At 37.4% G+C, this 20,388-nt stretch overlaps 1 protein-coding gene across 6 annotated transcripts in view; it reads right to left on the bottom strand.

The window, feature by feature from the left end:
- The window catches only part of LOC131689136 (uncharacterized), a 537,510-nt gene extending 519,521 nt beyond the window's left edge, over positions 1-17,989 (bottom strand). For 3 of the 6 annotated variants that reach the window (XM_058974004.1, XM_058973998.1, XM_058973999.1), the window contains exons 1-2: positions 17,924-17,989; positions 4,215-5,484 (exon numbers count right to left, since the gene is read on the bottom strand). The gene's annotated coding sequence lies outside the window, so the exon portion shown is untranslated. The remainder of the gene's footprint in view (positions 1-4,214; positions 5,485-17,923) is intronic. The other 3 variants (XM_058974000.1, XM_058974001.1, XM_058974003.1) reach the window with 3 other exon arrangements.
- Between the last annotated feature and the right edge of the window lie 2,399 nt (positions 17,990-20,388).

The raw sequence follows: 20,388 nt of genomic DNA, 5'->3' as shown, positions 1-20,388 counted from the left end.
CTGAATGTCGTTTAGCCAAATCCCGTTTGGCTGAATGCCGTTTGGCTGAATGCCGTTTAGCAGAATGCCGTTTGGCTGAATGCCGTTTGGCAGAATGCCGTTTGGCTGAATACCGTATGGCTGAATTCCTGTTGGCTGAATACCTGTTGGCTGAATTCCTGTGGCTGAATTCCTGTTGGCTGAATTCCTGTTGGCTGAATGCCTGTTGGATGAATGCCTTTTGGCTGAATGCCTGTTGGCTGAATGCCTGTTGGCTGAATGCCTGTTGGCTGAATGCCTGTTGGCTGAATGCCTGTTGGCTGAATGCCTGTTGGCTGAATGCCTGTTGGCTGAATGCCTGTTGGCTGAATGCTTGTTGGCTGAATGCCTGTTGGCTGAATGCCTGTTGGTTGAATGTCTGTTGGCTGAATGCCTGTTGGTTGAATGTCTGTTGGCTGAATGCCTGTTCGCTGAATGCCTGTTGGCTGAAAGCCGTTTGGCTGAGTGCCTATTCGTTGAATGTCGTTTGGCTAAATGCTGTTTGGCTGAATGCCATTAGGCCGACTAGTTTTGGTGCAAGCATTATTTGGCTGTAAAGTAATAATAATAAGGGGCCATCCATATACAACGTTGACAGTTTAGGGTAACGAAAAAGTCCACGCTTGTCTATGGAGAGGGGGGGGGGGGTAGGGGTACGAAAATTGTCTACGGGGACTTTTGGCAATTTTCTTTCTTTTTTAGAATGTAGAACAAATTTGCTTTTTTCCAATATGTAATAAGAAACGCTCAATTCGCTTAAATTCTGCAACTGACATCATACAATTTTGCTCTCCGAAACATTTGATCCATTCTTCTGTAAGTCAACTCCCATTATTTTTTCGATTTGATAACTTGATACAGGCCCTATTCCAAGAATGTATGAGTTAATTCCATTTTGCGTTATTATGATGGATGCAAAATGTGTTCTTTGGATACAAAGTTTGAAATACTTTTTTATATCGATTTTGTTAAAAAGGAGACAATTTACAAAGTTTAAACAAAATATATGTTTTAAGGACAACATTCAAAATCACAGTAGTCCAAAGCATTGAAAAAATCCATAACTTCCTGGAACATAAAACTAAAGAAACAAATGTACACTCAACAAAACAATGGGAAAAGTTCACGTGGACTTCGAGGGTAGGGGGTAGGAGTACAAAGTTTGTCCACGAAAGGGGAGGAAGGCGTCAAAAACCAAGGAATTTCTGTCCACGTGGTATATGAACGGCCCCTCATGAGATGTTCTTTCTACCAGAACAATGGGCTATATTTTCCATATTCTGCATAGAGCTCTGGGTCTAGTTTTCAGAAATAGCAAGAAAGAAGTATTGATGGACGAGGGGGGGTTTTGAAGCACAACGTTTTAAAAAACATTTATCCCTTGTAATATAATTTATTAAGACAATTTTCATTTCTCATCGCAAAGCAGTTTTTTGCTAACGAGATGGTGGACTTCTTCAACTAAAACATTTTAGTTATGAAAATTGACAAAGATTTCAAATTTATTCGGTTTTTTGGTTAGATTGAAATTGAGAATACGAACTTGAAACTGGCGTCAGCGTGATAACTCCAGGGTTTTCAGGTCAGCTCGTAGTGCATATAAGAAATGTCTTGAATCTGCAAAGCTGCTGGCAAGATCTATGCACTAATGTCTCTGGTCTGAACGAGGTTACCAGGTTAAATAAAATTCTCTCAAAATCTAAAGAATTTCTTTCGAACTCCTTAAAAACCAGCGATGGTGTTTATGTAACGGACGAAAAAGAGGTTCTCAATTGATACACACTTTCCGAGAGTAGTATCGATCCGGAGCTGGTCAATGTTCACAGATCTCATTCTGGTCATTCGGACTATTCTTGTGTATTGAGGGTGCTTCTAGTCTATTCTGGAAGCGACGCGCGATCCAGGAGTATCTGCATGTGCCTCGGGTTAGATAAACGCAATGCTTAGTAATCGCATTCTTTGCTCGTCACTGAGACACGCTGAGATAAGGAAGTTAGTATTCTCAACTGTTATTATGGTGGCGTTCCGCCACCTTTGCAATGGAACCTGGTTGTCGACGACTTGTTGAGGAAACTCAATGAGCTTGGATTTTCAACCTACGGGTTTGCTGATGCATACTACTCACATACAAAAAGACTCACAAAGATTCCCTTTCTTCTACTGTTTACATTCCCCCCAATATTCCCACGCAATCTTATTATTGCTGTGCTGCATTTTTTGTCCCATTCTCTTCTTCGCTGCTATAAATAACTCACGATTTGAAACTTCTAGAATAAAATCCGGCCTTCAGATTCCTATATTCCAGCCGACAAACCTTTTTTTGCGAAAAACACCTTTTTCTTATCCATGCTATGACGACAAAGACTAGTTGTGTCGTAAAATTGCTTATACAGACCAAAATCTCCGATCAACACGGGGAATGTGCCATTTGAGCCAGACGGTACTGATTCCTGTGTCGTAAAATGGCATATATGAGCTTCAAACTCGTTTTCATCTCCGTTGCCGGCGTTTCAGCATCGTCAATAATATCCCGTGTGTATGTTTGTGTTGGAAACTAACCCGATCAGAAACATATAACAGAAACATAGCTATATCTCGCACTGTTACTTGTTATAATTTTCTGTTATTTTAAGTAAAAACTCTAATTACTAACGAGATCAGATTTATAGCACAGCTTACTACGAAAATTGCATTCTGTTATAATCTTGTTTTTTTTTCATTCTGATCGGGAAGCCTTACTAAAAAAATACTAGCGGGTAGCACCAGGACTGGAACCGACCAATATATACTGGGTAAAAACGCCTTTTTGCACCATAAGCCATAACGACACTTGATTGCTAGCTCTTCGAATGAGCGATATAAACTTCTTATCATTGAAGTAGCGATCACAATCTCTGTTATCTCTGCACTGTGTAGCCAACAACGTCTAGCTATTTTGTTCGATATTATATTGCACAAGTATGAAGTTGGTTGAACACAAACGAATCATTTGTGAGCTTTTCGCTCACGGTTCGAGAGCATCAAAACAGATGCATTTACACTCCCGATCATTTATTTTGAGTGTACGGACATGCATCAAAATCGAAAAAATGATTTTAATTCAATCTTCCAGAAACACTTCAAAAATGTTAAATTTGAACTAACAGCCTAAAGTGCATTCTACTTTTCAATCCGGTTACACATCTAACAATACCCGCGCATCAATCTTTGTAGTGGCAGAAAAAAATGGAAACGCTGATTTTCTGCAGTTTAATTAGCTCCGCCAATACAACGAAATAGTGCGATTTTATGCGGGCCCCCAACCTACCGGAGCCCTCGACCTTACCCCAGTGTACATATGCGTGAACACGGTGGTGTTTGTATAAGCAATACAGACTAAAACAAAAAACATATAATGCGCGCAAATCAATTTAACTTTAAAATTGTAATTAAATTTTTAACGACATTCAATTAGCTAGAGATTACTGGGTAGGGAAAATTATGAAACTTAGAGCCATAGTACTAAAGTGAGAGTAAGGATGTGAAGTAAACAGATCTGAAAACTAGAAGTGGCAGGGTCATTAGAACAGGCTTAATATCGTACGGGCTTAATCTTTGTCTTCTGTTACTGAGGGTCGAGCTTAGGCAGAATAACTACGAATCACCCGAGTTCACTAACATGTGTCCTGATAAAGGTAGACGTATCTATCTTTACCGTGACAACCGGCAAAAATTAAGCCACGCAAGATCACCACTGAAAACCTGTCGACGATTAGCATCAATCTTAATGATGATTGCTGCTGTTCATCTCTGTTTGCCTTTTGAATGTCGTTAAAACGTAAAAAAGCAAATGTGACTAACATAGGCGAAATAAAAAAGGAAAAAAATTGTAATTAAAATTTCAAATTTCCGCTGTTGCTCAAAAGTTTGCAAAAATCATCAGGCCTTATTTATTGAAGAATGTTGAGCAAAGCACCGACTACAAGCTGTTTTTTGGTCTGAATCCAAATCGGTTAACTCAACTTTTAGTAGCGTATTCGAGTATATCCGTATATAGTCAACTAGCTGAAGCATTTATAACCGAATTCCTGAGTTTGATTCCTGAATCCTTTGAATTACCAGTACTCGTAAAAGCTGCATAAATGATCTATAACTAAGCCAGCAATCACCATAATAATAAATAAAGAATTTACAATGTGCTCGAATGTACCACTTACCAGTAATCACTTTCAAATGAATTCCTCAGCTGCTCACTGCTCGCGACTCCAACTCTGCTGATTTGTTCTGTTTGACGCCGAAATTAATCCCCATTCACTCGTCAGCCTCGGAAGTATTCGAACGGCACCAATTACAACTGCGAACATCAAAACACTGTGCCGTTCGTTTGTGGCTGGTAATGAATCAATTATCTGTACAATTCCCAGACACGAATTCTCAAACTAGAACGATTAATTAGCTACGGTTTCCTTCCTTCGGCCGTACCTTTCGTTCGGGTTTCTTCCACACTAATCAAAATTCACCATCCCACCCGATTACGAATGGAGAAAAAAAATCACTCCCATTGACCTTGTTTCTCGCTTCAGAAATAGCTTGACGGCATCAGCCGAGCCTTTCTCACCGGGCGCACTCGCCGCACACACGTTTGCTGGAACCGGTCACGGGAGGGCCTGAGATTCAGGGTCTGTTGGGGGGGGGGGGGCTATTATGCTGCCTTTATTCCACTCCACAATTTATCACTGATCCGTTAAATCTTCTCCTAATCACACTTTTTTCTCTCTCTTCTTCGTCAACCTTTTCGCGTTGGTTAACAATCGCCGATTGCCATCAGTCAGAAAAGGCAGAGGAAAAAAATCTGATGTATTACACCACACGAATACTCACAACCATACACATACACATATACGAACACAATTGATGTCAAATGAAGGTTTTTTTTCGGGCTGTATATATTTCAACTTCTATCTCTCACTGGGATCTTCGCTGCTGGAGTGAAAACAAAACACTTAGAGCACCTTTCTGGCGGAGGGGTTTCGTGGATAGTAAAATATCATTAAAGCATATAATTGCTAACTTTAGCACTGACTTTTTCCTGCTTAGCAAGTTATAGATGAGCTGTTGCAGAGGCTGGGAAGGAAGTACTTCACCGCACACGATCACCACCACCACCACCACTACCGACGGAGAACGTAAATATTAGCGCAAACACTCGATTTTCACCTTCTTGTGGGCGCGCACACACACACTGTAAATGCTATCTTGACCTTTAGAAGATATCCGCAATTACCGCACTTGGCACATCGGCTGGACCTGACGCAGAGCAAGAAGTGCACATCGAACAGCATCGATCATAAATACCGACTTTTTATGAATGCACCACTGCGCCGACGGAACTCTTTCCTACACAGAAGCTGAATAGCAGAATTGTTAATTATATGTGCGCAGCCTGACTGATTGGTACCGCGTGTATGGGTTCGATCGTGCGCTGGGCTGGAATTCAAAATTATATTAATAACCACAATTCGATTAGAAAACAACAATGCCATCAGCTGTGTGCTAATTGTTTTAAATCGCGGCGTTTGATGATGAACTTGAGTTTAGACGACAGTAAATAATCGGGTTCTTTTTGTATTGGATCATTGAGGTCTTTGCTATTGCTCTGAAGCGTCCTACCGATTTTTCACTGAGATACGATACCGTGCGGTGACTAACCAATGCGATTGATGCAAGCGAGAACGAGAGTACCAACACGCTAGAAGAAACGATTACTATATTTAACTAAATTAATTAAGACGAATTTTATTCGAAAAACTAACACACATAGTAATAGATGATGGAGACGCATCATTTTCTATTAATATATCAGCGATGTCAATTTGTGAAGCGACGAACACGTGCGAAATAAAAATTTTAAATTAGTAGAATTTGAAATTTCTTTGATATCTAAACCATTCGCTGTACTTGAAGCTTGTCGTTCAAGGAATTTAGGTTTCAAAGAAACGGTAGCAGGATGAGCATAAGAATAGAATACTCTTTGGTGCGCGCGTAGGGTAATAAGTGATGTGTAACTCGACTCGACTCGAATTAGCCAAAAATATACCTGTCTCACACTGAAAAAATAAAATGGTAAATAGAACTAAAATGATCGTACAATGCACGAATTCTTTCGTTGTTTTCTGCAACGAAGCATTTTTGTGCATTATGAACAGTTGGTTTCGTTCATTTGACGAACCGAAAAAATGGCGACTTGATGTACGGAAATTTTCGTAATTTTGCCTTTCAAACTATCGGCAGTGATGCAAGTGCTCACCACATAATTTGGGGTAGCACAGATATTAATTTGAGAGGTACTGAGTAGAAAGAATGCTTAAGCAGTACAAATCTACATATACTCAATAGAGAAAATCACCCAACATTTGCACGGTCTGTAGGGGAGATGTGTTCAGAGCCGTAGCGTGCGGTTGGCCAGGTTGGCCCCCGCCAAGGACACCAACCTGATGGGGGCGCTAAAACTTTGAGCTGCTGTAAAAAATAAGTGAGGTTAAGTCATCAAATAAGTGATGATAAGAATATCATTCCCAGATACAGACAAAATTATTGTTTGAAAGTCGAACTGAAAAAGAAAGCCAATGTAGACAGGCAAGAGGCACATAGCTGGAACTCTACCGAAGGTACCAGAAGACTACGCTACGGTTATGTTAGTCCAGAATAAACAACTGACAACACAAGGACTTCAAATTTCATCAAAAATAATGAAAAGTTTTGCAAGCTTTTTCCGCTCTTTTTCTCAGTTTCATAGAAGCAAAGGGAACGGGCATGTGATCATGGGCAGAAAAGCAGATCACCTTTTTAAAACTGCATCAATTATCATCCAGAAGGTAATCGCATGCTGCACCATGAACATTGAAGCCTCCTCGACGCCAGTAGTCCCGAAATATCACAAAGTTACCGGCCCAACCTAGGTCCAACCAAACCTGCACTTAGTTGAATCTCTGGTTGATATGTCACATGAGACTTTTGGTGTTCCTGGAAGCGTTATTTCTTCTCAAAAGTCCAAGATCAGGTGCTGATTGCTCGAATTTGTGCCAGAGCTCCCTCTTGCTAGTATATTTGGCGATCTTTCAAGAGAGAAAAAAATATTATAACAAAGACCAATATGCTTGAAATTTGTGCAATACTACATGCATGACGCGCGGGATTAATAACCGATAATGTAGACAATCCTTGTCGAAGAAGACGCAAAGCAGCCTCGCCAAAGCCGACACTAGTTTGAAGGGACACATAATTTTGTCCCGTCCGATGCTATTTTCATTCCGATTAGCTCACTGGAGCAAGAGGTTCTTGAAACAGTGAATCCCGTCCTTCAGTAGATCCACTCGTACCAAGTTCGAATCGGTAACTACTCCTTCGATCTCAACTTTGTGAGCGGGCATGTAATCGCGTTAGTTCATCTTAAAAGTCTTGTCGCCAATAACGTCATTTTTTTGCCATAGACAACATATCACAATTCTGAGCTTATCTACGCAAAGTTTCGAAATATCTGGCACAGCTAAATATTTCTGCGTCTTGCGGAATAATAGAATATTTAGTTCAATGTGTTTGATTTGAAATGGAAACACGGATTCTTTGATGACGAACCTTGTTCGATATCTTAGAATCATTTGGGTCATTTCATGAGAGTTTTTTATGAACGGGCTTAGATCTAGACGCACAGTGAAAATTAAAAAATATGAAAGAAGACACAGCAATCATAGGAAATATAATTTGAAAGACACGTCTGAATTTTTTAGTGGATGAATAATGTGGTTCACAAGATATAGCGCTCGATGCAACCTATTTTATTAGAAACTGGAACGAAGAATATGTCAGAAACTAAATCAGCAATAGATCATAAAAGCATCAACAACTTTGCTTGTGTAAAAAGATGGTTGGGTGCTGTCTGGAATATAACGGGAATGCCGTGGCGGCCCTTGGACTGTTAATGCAAATCTAATGATATGCACCGTAATCGAAAATCCACCAATCAGTTCAACGTTCCGTAGAGCAAACGTTTGTCAAAACAATTTTTTACGAGAAGATACAAGATCCGTTGTTTCATGCATTTCTAAGACATTTCACATTTTTCCTTTTCAAACCCCAGCTTCAACTCAAATCCAAAATTTTTCAAGTTCCATAAAGACTGTCTTAAAAAAATATTTCAGTGTGGCAATAGATCTCGACGTTTCATTATATCCTTAACCATTTAGCATCAAAAATTTGGCGCAACCCCTTAACCGTTTCCGATTGAGCTAAAATTTCGCAAAAAGATTTTTTCGAAGTGTTAATGCTGTAGAGGTGCGTTCAGTTATTAAATTCGATGGTCACCTGTTTCCCATATATGCCATTGTCACCCTAATATACAGTCTTCTGAACAGATGCTCCCTCCGTCGCCTTTAAACACCTAGCGCCAACTGATTTCATAAATATACAGTAAAAGATTTGTGGCAGAAATTTACGTGAAATTAGGTAGGGAGTACGTGTGATATTTCCATGTACATAAATTATTTTTTGAAAGTCGAAATGAAAAACAAAGCCAAAGTTAACACCACAGGGGCGCAAAACTGAGACTCCGCCAAGGGCACCAGAAAACCATGCTAAGGCTCTCGATGTGTTAGATGTAACTCTCTGCTTTGACAGTACTGCACATGAGTTAGGCAACTGGCTCGTCCGAACAAGTTCGAACCGTAATCATTTGACCATAAATCCTTCATCTTAGATAATTTAAACGGTTCGCTAGATAACGTTACATATCGTAATCCCGAATTCACGAACTGGGTCCTCTGCGAAGAGAATTTGGCAACTAGATTTGACGGGTATTTTCAACGATTGAAGCTCCAAGTGAGTTACAGTTACAGTTAAAACTAACTCACTCATAATAGCAGCATACAAGAGGCTCGTTCTCTTCGGGTTATGCATGCTTCTAGACGAACAGCTTGGTTCCGAAATTTCGAAATTCACTCAAAAAGTTATTTGTTTGGCGAAGATGAAGTACTCAATTGACTTTTTGACACACACTTTCCAGGCTGTACGGAACCATGACAGACCCTGAGTTCTTTTCAGGTAGTTCTAGATCTTGAAGGGCATTTGCTTGTAGAGTTATAACAATCGATCAAATGAGCACTTGGACGTTTTGCTCCGTAGAAGTCTACGGGAAGAAAAGCACATGATTCGCTTTTGAACTGCATCTGAACATGTCAACCATTGGCGTGGCTGGCAAATTTTCTTTCCAACACAACCTTCTCTGTCGGATGTGCGTCCACTAATGTCAAAGAATTTGTTGCATTTTTACAAGTACAATTGCAATATTCTAGTCAAGGCACTGGCTGGACATTACAAACTCAATTATCACATAGCTATTATTCAGCGTGCTGAGCATTTTTCGTGTGACCTTTGTGAATCCGAGTACGGATCTTCATATCATTTGATATGTAACTGCCGTGCAGTAATGTATTTGCGTATGTGAATGTTTGGACCCATACATAGATGGACTAGAACTAGGAGATGGACTCAAAGGTATGTTATTATTGCTTTTAATTCAACATGTGTTTTAAAATGTATAATCTGCAAAAGTATGTCGAGCGTTAATACATACGAGCAATCGAAAATACAATTCGAAAGAGCACAGCGTACTTTACAAAAAACCTTTCCTTTAGCTTTATTTTGGTTAAAAAAAACCTTTCGGTGATAATGAGGTTGGCTTTTTAAGTTGCGCAGGCCTTTTCTTGAGCTTTTTGTTATCGCGGGCAGCATTACCTGCTAGCTCCAATACTTCGGTGGCAAAATATTCACTGCTGCTAAGTAGACGAGTGCTCCGGCACCGACACGCTTGGCGTAGTGACCTTCTCTCAGCAAACGATGGACAGGAAACTTGAGACAGGTACGAAACAAGCTTTTCCTTTACCTTTCCGTCTATACCGCGTCCGCGAACGAGTGTATGTACGATGCTGCCAGTACGAGTGTAACATACAAATGATGCCGCACTCGCATACGAGCCCTGACTTTGTACTCGGTTCAGTTTACGTTCAACACAAAAACTGGCTGGCCATGGAACGGAAAGAAAATCAACGCTCGCGTCTTTCGAACACAACCCATTGCCCTCTTGCATGTTCTGTGTAGGGTTCAGCTTACATTGAACAAAAAATGTATCGACCATCGAAAGAAAACAGTTTATTTCCATCGTAAATGAAGGTTCGAATGAAAACTAGTCTGGCTCCTTGAGCTCGATCGAGTAAAGACGAAGGAGATTGTTTTAACATTTCCAAACTCTCCCAATTAATCTAGGATGTTACCAGATAGGTATATCGCTAAATTGGGTTAGTGTGAGTTGGTTATCCAAAAAGGGGTGGTAGATGGGAATACAACATGTGAAACTCGTCGTACTTGAAACTATAACGAAATTATAAACAATACAACGTTTCTTTTTCGAAAACACTTTAACAATAGAATGAAGAAACATCTTTCCTTTACCTTGAGAATGCAGTCTGTATTGTGAATTTGCTTTCAACCCGTCCCCTTCACCCTCAAACAACGCTATGAAACTATGAAAGTTAGATTGTCATGTGCCAGATATGTTAGCATACTACTATCCTCATAGCACAGATGCAGAGAAATGTATTGCAAATATATTTTGTCTTTCTAATTGTCTTTATATTTGAGAACATGATACCGGTATTACAATGGACTTTTAATTTTTTTTTGTGATATGTACAACTAGCACCCATATACCACTTAGAAAATTCGGTTCTAAGTTTATAACTGATTCGTTCTAGAATACCTATCCGTCTTTCAATTTCATTGCTTTCGTTTCTCTTAGTCTCAAATTTGCCGAAAATAACCAACAAAATCGGTACAGTAGAACCTTGCGACAATTAAAACATAGTAACACTTTAGGGGAGGGTGGGGGACATGCAAAAGTCTATGCTTGTCCATGGATTGTGGGTGAGAATATGGCAAATGCCCCGTTGAACTCTAAGTAGTATTTTTTTCCTTAACTAGAAGAAAGTACTAAAAATGGAGAGCACCGTTTTCGATTTGCGAGAGAGTGTGAGTTTTAATTTAAAATTACGATGTTATTATATGGGTCATTCCACGCGAAGTGATCAAAAAAGATGGAGATGGAAATTTTTGTGTCAATTGAACCACGCCTCGGATCATGGGAGCACCCCCCGTTTTGGCAAATTGCCAAAACCTTTGATTTTCTTTTGATCATATCTCCGGTTTTATTTACTCTAGAATCAAACCGCAAGTTGGCTTTTGAAGAAAATGATTCAAGGAATCTAGAAAAAATATTGTTTTTTGCCGGTAGTGCTGCCAACTATGCGATTTTTTTAGTTAAATATTTAAAGGTAATTTTCATCTCAATACATATATTTTAATTTTGAAAATTTTAAGGCCATCGCGTTCCTCAGGCATTTTTACTTAAAAAACAACTATCATCTCAATATAATATGAGCGCATTCTGAGATATACTGTTTTGAAGGGAAAAACTCCCATTTTCTCATATAAAAATCCATTTTTATTGGCCAAAATTGAGAAAATCTTCAAACGGTCATAAAAATCGACCCTGATCTGCTAGAAGCAAACCAAAAACGTAGTTTTTCATCATTTCTCGTCTACTTCACGAAAAATTATGTTTGAACTCAGAATACGCAAGTTGGTTTTTTAGTGTTGTGCGCTTGCGATTTTATATGGGAAATGGTGTTTTTTTTTTTTTTTATTCAAAACGGTGTATCTCAGGACGCGCTCATATTATATTGGGATGATAAGTGTTCTTTATGTAAAAATGACTGAGGAACGCGATGGCATTAAAACTTTCAAAATTAAAATATATGTATTGAGAGAATTATTAACTTTAAATATTTAACTGAAAAAATCGCGTAGTTGGCAGCACTGCCGGCAAAAAATAATATTTTTTTCTAGATTCCTTGAATCATTTTCTTCAAAAGCCATCTTGTAGTTTGATTCTAGAGTAAATAGAACCGGAGATATGATTAAAAGAAAATCAAGGGTTTTGGCAATTTGCCAAAACGGGGGGTGCTCCCATGACCCGAGGGGTGGTTCAATTGACACAAAAATTTGGGTTTTTATATATTGGCCCTAGATGAACAATTCCTGCAAATTTGGTTCAAATCCATGAAGGTCGATTACACGTGCCTTGATCACTTCGCATGGAATGACCCATATGCAGAGTTCGACTGTGACGGTTTACTGTGATTTTTTATTTATTTGTTTCCAAAAATTAAAATACGCTCTACTTATTTTTTTTTTGGCATGGAGAACAAAAAAAATAGATTTATTAAAAATATATGCAAAATTTTATTAAATTATCTAAAGTAGTTTTTAAGAAATAACGAATTGAAAACCGACCTAATCCACCTGGCAGTGAAATGAGACATTTCTTACTCATATCACTGTTGGATTATTGATTAATTTGCAGAACTCATGCGAACTAGCTCCCAAATAGAGGTGTGATGAACACAGTATTTAGTTCCACACGAATAAAACTTCGAATAAATTGAACACATGATAGAAAATGAATGAACGATGCAAAAAAATTAAAAAAAGTTTTCAAAAAAGGAGTAGTATGAACCAAATTAATAAAAAGAATAAATCAAATTAGTTCAACCCATTCAATAAAAAAATAGAAAATTTCAAAAAAAGCAACAAAATTAATATACTAGATTAAATTGAGTCAAATTTGGATGAAATGAATAAAAGAAATCACTGAACATCGTCTAGAAAATTAATAAATGTATGAACTTAAAATAAGAATAAAATGAATGAAGTGAATATAATGAATAAAATTAATAAAATGAATAGAATGAATAAACTGATTGAAATGTAAGAAAATGAAAACAATGAATATAATGAAAAACAAATAACTGAAAAACAAAGAATGACGAATAAAATTAAAAAAAGGAATAAAATGCATTAAATTAAGCGAAAAAAATCAATAAAATGAATCAAATGAAGTAAATGAATTATATTAATTAAATGAATAAAATTAATAAGTAATAAAAGTATTATAATTAACGAAATTACCCAAGCAGCACTTGTAACAAGCAACGACAGTGATTAGTTGCATAAGCAAAGGCTTTTACACGTGCGCTTTTTGGGTTGCTAAACCAGCGCAATAATGGTTGTCATATACCTTTATGTAACGAACTATGTTGCTGAAACTCCTAGTCAACAACTGGTGTTGCTAGGGTAATGAAACGAACAATATGAATGAAATGAATAAAAATAATAAAACGAATAAAATCAATGAAATGGATAAAATGAATAGAATGAACAAAATAAATAAAATTAATAAAATATATAAATAGATTAAATGAATTAAATAATTGAATGGATGAAATTAATACATTAAATTAAATTTAAAAAATAAACGAAATAAATAAAATAAATAAATAATACGGATAAAATTAAGAGAATCAATAAAATGAATACATAGATTAAAATTTAAAAATGAATAGAATTGTAAAATGAATAAAAATAAGAAGAAAGAAACAGAATAAAATGAATTCAATAATAAAAAAGAAAAATTAAAAAAGGCAAAAAAATAACAAAGCAAATTCAATTGTGTTAAAATACCAATTTGGATGAAATGATCAAAACAAATGAGTGGAAAATTTAGCAGTGCTAAAATGAATAAAATGCATGAACTGAAAAAAATTGAGAATACAAAAGTGCATAAAATGAAAACAGCAGATAAAATAAGATAAACGGATGAAATTAATAAACTGATCAGGCGAGTAAAAACCCAGGAAATGTCGATAAAGAAGGCCCCACATTATCAATTCTTTTTTGCGAACAATCTGAGAGAAAACGTTAGCACTAAATGCAGAGCATTGAAGTAAAGCAAAAATATAAACGGCACAATTAGCTTCCCTGGGCTATTCCTGACGTAGAAGTAAATGTGGGTGCTTTCCAATCTCCAATGACAACCATTATCTCACGATTTGTGAGCTAGCTTTGATGCAACTGCAAAACTACCATTGCATTACGGTCCCAAAGCTGTATTTAGGAACACAAAACTGTTTTCGCTGAAACCGTCGGTTTCAGACATAAAGTATGTTCAGCAAACTTTCTTCGAACTTGTCGATTTTTTTATATTAGTTGAATTAGGGTGGTCCTTGTGGTTAGGGTATTCAAAGTATCAACTTTTCTGATATGTAAAATTGAGCTACATAATGTTCTACAAAGTTATAAATCAATCCAATTGAAGCAACTTTTCTGAAGAAACTGTATGGCTATCTCTAATGGTTCACGTGCTATGATTTTTGCAATATTTATGGTAGGGTGGCTCTTGACAATTTGGTTTTCTATTAATATCTTTTTATGTGTTAATTTCTCGCAAATACTTTGTTCTAGAAGTTTTTAGAAGAGTTATAATGGCATATTTTTGTTGAAGCAATGAAGTTTCTATCTTTTGCTTGCATAGTTACAGGCGATTTTCAAAACAAAAATTGGTTTTTTCAAAGCTATATATCTTCCAAAATTTAATTGGTATCTTTTCAACCAGGACATCAGGACGTGGTTTTTCAAAAGGCCCAAAAAAATCTTGTCATTTTAATTTTGACATCAAGGCGATATTTTAAACCACTTGAAAGCTACACGAAAACAATCAAAATATTAATCAACCATAGGGTCTGATTATTAAACTATGCAGTTACATCATATGTATTTTGGTTGTTTTCATGTAGCTTTCAAATGGTTTACAATATTGCCTTGATGTCAAAGAGAAAGTTATAGGAAATTTTTTGGGCCTTTCGAAAAAGCTATTGTTGTTGATAGAGAAATGCGGATAACTTATGCATTTTGATTTGAACTGATATTTAGTTTTTTATGTCAAATAGTATTAAATTTAAAAATATGTCTAAAGATATCGTTAGCGCTTTTAAAAAATGGCTCTCGTATTAAAATATTGCAATTTCCAGAGAAACTCACTGATATTTATAAACCAAACACAACTGCAAAGTTTATAGCTATGGGGTACGATATTGTATCGCACAAGTATAAGGTTAGTTGAACACTAACGCATCACACGCTCACAGTGCGAGAGCGAAAAAACAGATCATTTCCGCTCCCAAAGATTCGTTTTGGGTATAAAGTCATGGTACTAGCAATGTGGCTTCAGATTTTGCTAAATTTTAATGCCATTGATTCACATTGTTAGCAGCGGTTTTATTACCGAATTTTGTGCTAGTTCACATATTTAGAATCATTATTTATGATTTGAATAATTTTACGATTCAATAGTCTATTCTTCGCGTTTCAATTCATGTGCTCGTAAATCAAGCGACATTTTGTCTAATTTGAAAATATTGTTCATGGTTCGATCGATGCATCATAAACAAACTCCCAAATCATAAAAACATATTTTTGAACGGAGTTATTCTTTTCTCATTGTAATAGTAAGAATTTGAAACCGCAAGCAACCTTAACCCATACATGCGCATTGTTGTTTTAAAACAACATTGCGAAAACCATCTCAAAATTAACAAAGCAACGTAATAAAGCTGTGAAACAATTTTCAGAAAATTTGAAAAAAAAATTGCTTTGCGCCTTTAAGGTTAAACATTCCTAAATACTGCATTCATAATTCGAATTATGTCAATTTGACAGATTCACTTTGCTGAAAATCAGCAATTAAAAGTGTCAAATTGACAGTGCAGCTGCCGAATTCTCAGTATTCCGTGCTGGATTACTGCAAATTTAACAAATTGAATTGCTGAATTTTCAGCAAAGTGAATCTGCCAAACTGATTCAGTTCAAATTACCGATCTTTTGGCATCTTCGATTGCAGAAACTTTCAGCTGATGAAAATTCAGCAAAATTTTACTGAAATCGACAACCAAATTTTGGTGTGTTTGTTCGATCAGAAAATGAGAACTTCTGTGCTTCCGGAACTTCACTGAGGATAAAATGTTTGCTTCATAAGCACAAGTTGTGTTACGCTTTGGCATTCAGCGTCCATCTGTTGAAAGGTGAGTGATAAGACAAAGTCCAAACGTAACTTCAAAATAGGTGCTCGGATTATTTAGAATTGGAAGAGACGAAACGATTTCGAGGGAGCTTAGGAAAACACCTTATTGTACGTTTCTATAATCATAATTAACCTGCAAATGTATTGCAGAGGTTGTTGATAGTGTAATAAAATTTCACTGTGGATCCCAGGGTTTTTCGTGATATAAAAATTCCCTGTTTTCCGTGTAGTAAACACTTTGTAATACAAGCCTCATACAGCCAGCCACGCCACTATAATTTAGAAACATTGAACAGTTTTGACTAAAACTGTGCACATCCACGATAGCGGTAGCATGTTTTTATGAAAAGTGAAAACAAGCGCATGAACTTCAAACACCGTTTGTACACCTGTAGGTAACCACTTTTTTGTTTGCCGTTTCGTGCTTCCTGACGGAAACAGTGGTAGATATACAACCATACTAGTAAATGAGGTTGCATAACGGAAACGAAAAATACTCCCGCGTTATCAACACCAACCATCACGAGTGTTGTGATAAACAAATATAACGTGTTGATTACCATTTCATGGCCCTGATGCAGCACCAAACAATACCAAGTCAGCTTGGCGGTGAAATAACGCGAGTTTGTCTTTCTTGGATTTCTAGCATACCCGTATTTTGGGTAATTCTTATAAAATCAATCGAGAAAAAACTTCGAACTCGATTAGTACTGCGATTACTAAATTAGTTATGGAATTTGCGTTTTAACATCGTCTCATCAGAATCCGACACTAACTTAGTGACAGAAAACGTAGACAAATTCCATTACTAATTTAGTTATAGGTTTTGTGCTATTCACGAGCATAGACGGTTTTAAACAATTTTCTCTTTAATGAAATAAGAAATAGTTTTTATTAAAATTGCTCTCAACTTAGGAAAATAATAGCATACTTCGATTACCTGATACTGATTCTAATGGATTAGAGACGAACCAATTCTTATCTTATTAGATAAAGATATCTATCATCTATTTCAGATTAGTTCAGGATCTTCCGTAATGTGCAGCTTTGTACATTCACGGATTTACATTTTCAAAAAGTAGTAATATAATTTTTTCCAATATTTGATGATAGAGCAAAGTGAAATTCCGAACAGTTTGATGTTTATAAGAAGTTTTTCTCTTATTTCATATTCATTCAACCCAGAAGTATGAGATGAAACCATAACCATTATCATCGCATGTTTCCGCAGCAATATCTTATTTCGCACAGGTCGATTGTAAAAGTTGAATTCGCCTTGAAGTCGCACTAGTGAAAAAAAACCCACACGGGCTCGATAGCATCTATCTGTTTTGCTTTCTCCACCATCGGTAAGCTAATACATCGCCTATCAATGTTCGCTCGATTCACTCAATTACGAAAAACCATAGAAGTTTTTCCCGTTTGCACGATATATCCGCCACTTTCTACACCGCACTCGGGCAATGTTTTTTTTATTCCGCATAAACATATCTCCAATTGCACATGGGCTCTTGCAGGCCCGAATTCAGCACGTAGTAGGTTCCACGTTCTGCAGCAATCCGGCATGCAATTCCGCTTCCTCGTAAAACCACAAGCACACACGCTATCGATTGCACTATCCAGAGCAGATCAAACACGCCAGCAACGTTTCTATCTATCGTTGCGCCGCGGCGGGCCACTTTAGCAAGCATCAAACCGGGAAGGCGTAGAAAATAAAAATAAAAACCGGGAGAACCACTCCGCCCTGTTCGATTGGGGATACCGCGGCAAGGCGCGCGAGGTACACGCACTCCAAATTCCAGTCCCCGCGTTCCGCTCTACAGCGGCTGCTGGACCGAACCAAGCTATACACACACACACACGCCGGCCCCAGAATACACGCCTAGGTACATGATATTTTACCCAAAACTTGCCTCCAAAGACGACGCACGAGAGAAAGCGAAATACAAGTTTTCCGAACGAACGAATGTAAGTCACTGATCGAGCCGGGCGTGTTGGAGATCACCGTTCGTTCCCCAACGAAAACAACGGACCGATCAGTGGAGCTCAGTGCGGCGTTGCTCTCCCCACGAATTCAATGAGTTACCTTCAGCTCTCACTCGCGCGACTAAATGCGAACGATCGTGCACGTGCTCTTCTCGCATTCTCTCCGTGTCGAACACGATCTGGAACTGATAAGACTCTCGCTGATCACTTCAACTTTGGGGAGCATGAGTGATCAAAACACATTCGGTGCAGTGGCATGCCGGTAGGATAAAAAAAATCAGTGACAGTTGCTATAATGCGAAAGAGAACAAGTGGATGGGCATAAGAAGGCATGATATTTACAAAATGTTCATTTTAATGTGAAGGTACCGCAAAATGTCAATCGAAAGAAATTTCTAGGCAAACATGTCAAATGGTCGTAAGTGCAAATGAATGCTCTTATGTTTATTTTCTTTTTCTATAATTACGGCGTCATCATCAAACTTTTTGAATTTGTTTCAGTATATATCGACTTTGATGTCGACTAGTATATCTTGCTAATATAAAAGCGACCGAGTTATTAAGTAATAGTAGAAAGTAAACAAAGAGAGGCTCTCATTTATACTTAGAATCTTTTGGTATGTTTGGTCTTTGTTCGTTTTCAGAATGTGAGTTTTGCAGGAATTTTAAATTTTTGCCAAAATTAAATGACTTAGCCTCACAATATGTTTGTTCTACTTTGCAAGGCCCTTCTTTTTGTTCAAATATATGCTAGGGTAACTCTAATTTTAGCAATATTTAAAATTGAACTTTTCAACGGTTCAAGATAGAGCTTTACTGTCTTCGATGAAGTTGTACAGCAACACATTTTAGACAAATTTGCTGAAGCTCTAGCTTTTATCCTTTCCATTGCACGAGAAATCCAAGTGTAAGCTTTAGGGTGTATCTTAAAAAACGGATTTATTTCTATAACTTTTGTAGTATTTATTTTACACTAAAGTACCCTTGCAACAACTTGAAGATTATTTTATGGGGCATAATTTGCTTTAAAACACCAACTACTCAACTTTTTTCGTTTCAAAGTTATGAGTACTTTTATATAAAAAAAAATATAACTTTTTCAAATAACATTATCTAGATTAGGGCACTTCACATTAAATACCGTTGCTGTCATATGAAATAGCATGTTTTGTAGTATAGATCACCAGCAAATGGCAAATACGATTTTTTTTCTATTTTGCAATATTTACTCAAAAAAAAAAGTTTATTTTTAGTAAAAAGTATATGTAACATTCTAACAAGAGAAGCTAGAGGTTCGATATATTAGGACAAATTGTTCTACTTCAAAATATCTGAAAATATTTCTAAAGTGATCTTAATGAAAAATCAAAACTGCAAAAGTTTTAGAAAGAAAACCAACAGAAACACTATTTTTTGGTAAATTTATTTTAAAATGAAAAGTATACGACGTAAACTTTTAGTGTCTTCACATAAGTTTCCTAAAATTTTATTTTCTTCAATTTTCTATAAGACAGGGAAACTTTCTCTCGAATCATTAAAAAGTTAATTTTCTGATTTTAAACCCACTATTTGAAATAATAGAAAAAGTATTGTAAAGTGCACCCTTTTCCGACTGAGAGTTCCCCGACAGATAAATTTCTATTATCTATTATATTATCCGGCGGTGAACTACCCTACTCCGACTGAGAGTTCTCCGGCGGCGGAATCGCTCTGGATCGATGTTTGTTTCGTGAGCCAGTTAGCTCCCAGCCAATTAGAATCTACCCTACTGTTAATTCCTCGGCGGTGGATTTCTCCCGATAGTGATGTTCGTTTCCGTGAGCCATTTAGCTTCCCGTTTCGTCCTGATCTACTCAATCTAGTCCCAGGCGGTTGATCTAGCATACTCAACGGGCCAGCCAATAGGTGCTTAGATATGCCCGTCGTGGCACATCTCTTCGACGAAACTGTAAACTGTCACACCAGGCATATTTCTTAGAACTTCTTCGAATCTAGGGCATTCAAAGACCACGTGCTCCTGTGTCCCTTGCACGTTCACGCACTCCGGGCAAAGGGGCGACGAAGCATGTCCAAACTGATACAGGTACATCCGGAAGCATCCGTTTCCGGACAAAAACTGCGTCAAATGGAAGTTCACCTGACCATGCTTCCTATGAACCCAAGCCGATACATTTGGGATGAGTCGGTGGGTCCACATTCCTTTCTCCGCGCTATCTCACTCCTGCTGCCACCTCGCCAACGAGGTCGGACCAGTCTCCTTGCATTACGTGCATTTATCCGCTGGTAGCATTCCACGTCCTTAGCCAAAGTGATGCAGATGGGGATCATCCCGGCGATATCGCATGCTGCCTCCGACAATATTGTTCTATACGCAATCGCGA

This window comes from Topomyia yanbarensis, chromosome 3 (assembly GCF_030247195.1).
Source record: "Topomyia yanbarensis strain Yona2022 chromosome 3, ASM3024719v1, whole genome shotgun sequence".
NCBI lineage: Eukaryota > Metazoa > Arthropoda > Insecta > Diptera > Culicidae > Topomyia > Topomyia yanbarensis.
The sequence above is the reverse complement of the archived record's forward strand: the minus strand, read 5'-3'. Positions and strand labels throughout refer to the sequence as shown.